Source organism: Limulus polyphemus, unplaced genomic scaffold (genome assembly GCF_000517525.1).
Source record: "Limulus polyphemus unplaced genomic scaffold, Limulus_polyphemus-2.1.2 Scaffold3849, whole genome shotgun sequence".
Classification (NCBI taxonomy): domain Eukaryota; kingdom Metazoa; phylum Arthropoda; class Merostomata; order Xiphosura; family Limulidae; genus Limulus; species Limulus polyphemus.
The window spans coordinates 69529-72022 of record NW_013669459.1 but is presented as its reverse complement, the minus strand read 5'-3'; positions in this window follow the sequence as shown (position 1 = coordinate 72022).

Here is a 2494-nt window from a genome sequence, read left to right as displayed (position 1 = left end):
GAATTCCTCAATCCACAGCGAACTGTCAATGCAGAGATCTATAGTCAGAAATTGGAACGTTTAAATCAGGCCCTTCATCAAAAGCGCCCTCACTCGTCAATCGGAAAGATGTGTTCTCCACGACAATGCACGTCCACATGTGACACGTTTGACGCAACACAAGATTATGAAGTTAGACAATTTTCTGAAATGTGCCAAGCAATCATCCTTAATATTAGTGATCTTATGCCAACCAATCATTTATAAAGGTGTGAACCTCAATTTTAAATGGTCCATCTAATATTAAACTTCCTTTGCTCTCATCAACCTTTTTCAATATTTGACAGGACCATGTTGGGTGAAAACATAACCTTGTGTTTTAAACAGATGCTTTTAGGTTTATCTAACTGTGTAGGGTACATATTGACTCGGACCTGATCTCTACATTTTAAACGACGTGTTGTCTCATCCAGTATATTTTGTACATTATGGTTAAGAAAACTTAGAATATTTGTGAGAAGCTGCCCTTATAAGTCTTCTTTGAAAGCTAAATTAAAGGTCATAGACATGGAATTGTATTTATTAATATGCTTTGATAAAGTTTTCACAGCCTTAAATTAATCTACTCGGGGGTGTTTACTAAATTTCTGTTAAAGAAAATGAAAAAAAAAAATACGTGTAGAATTACTGAATCAAATACCTCGAAATTAATGTTGTTATTTCTTAAGGCTATTAGAAAAAACACTTACCCCAGCTTCACTATCAATGGACAGACATTTCACTCCTTGAGAACTCTGGCTGTTTTCCATTGTGCATGGTTACTTTCTCCCTCTCTCAGTAGATAGTAAGCTGACTTTCAAGCCTTATTATCTGAGAATATGCCATAATTAGATATGTTTGATTCATGTAAAACTCGGACCACGCCTATAATTATTATCAGTAATTGGCGTCATGATCTTTTAAAACTATAATTATCTCCAATTATTGCCAATAATTAGCGTTACGCTCTGTAATGATTTGTTGTTTCTTAAATCATTAATTATACTATAATTGGCTGTTATGGTTAATTGCTGTTCCACCCCCTTATGCCCTCAGATGGTGTCGTCACTGCCACCTCCAGAGTGCCATAATAACAACTAACAAATCTATTGTTTGAAGAGATACACAAGATAATTTTACTATCTAGTTCTGTATTTGTGTTACGTATTACAATTTCGAAAGGTCTGAAACCGAGCTAAATGATAAGATAAATTCAGTAGTTAAATAAATGCCGACATGTATCAAATTTACGATACTTGCAGACAAGATTGTTGCCCAGTTTCTTCTGTAATACAAATGTTTTAATATATAAACAATGATCCAATTTACAATAACAGTTATTACAAACAACGATTTACATACAAACGTTTTACGAACTTACAAGCAATATAAAGTCTTCTTTCTAGTCTGGAACTTCTTTGATGTTTTATCCAGGTTTCACGATGAGCGAGTTAATTTCGAGTTGATGTAGCTACAAGTCACATAATAGGGAACTAGTTAGCTATGTGGTGTTCACTGATCGCACGCCAATTTTTTCCTACCGGTGACGTTAGGTAATGTTTTCGTAAAAATACTAATGTCCTATATGAATCCACTGAAGTTAAATGGTTTGTAATGTTCGAAATTTATAAACGTTCCTGGTCAAATATATCCGAAGTTCCCGATTAATAAGCGTTAACCACAGTTATAGCTTACGAAGTTTATAGCACACTGACTACAGCAAACCAATAATAGATACTCTTTTTTTTTGGCGCGTCGCGTTGGTTATATTTATAGGCGTGTGGAGAGTTTTTTCGAAATTTCAGTTTTACGTAATAATACTGACACTAACACTAGCGTTTACGTACACACACATGTATTGTTGATTTTTACACTAGAATCTTCTACAACTTTAAAAAATAGGCGGTAGTTTCGCAATACATATTTAACAGTATAAGTTATGTACATTTCTAAATATAAATTGAATCTAAACAAACGTCGATATTAAAATAAATATACAATAATAAATCCGTCATAACTCTCTCCTTAGAGAATAAAAAATTGGACAACAATACATCAAATATAATACATTATCAAAAGGATAACAAAACTTCAAAAATAATTACAGTATAGAACACAACCAATACAAATCACCTTATGATCATAAAATTACATAGTACATGAAAGCACATCAACACAAATGTTATCAACCATTATGACATGGATTATCTTCAAACCATATTCTCATTGTGATAAACTGCAATTTAAGAGTCTTATGTTTTTGTTATTGTTGTTTTCGTGTCTTTTTTTCTTTTCTCTCTCTCTCTTTTTCCTTCTTTTGAGTGAATGTCCTATAGTAGTTAACAATGCTAAAACTATGTTACAAGAACGAAATTTACGTTGCTCAGCCTTGCGGTCATAAACGTTATCATTCTGGTTTGGGATGCCTTCAAATTTTCTCGAGCTAATTCACAAGCACATAAGAGTCTGGAAAGTA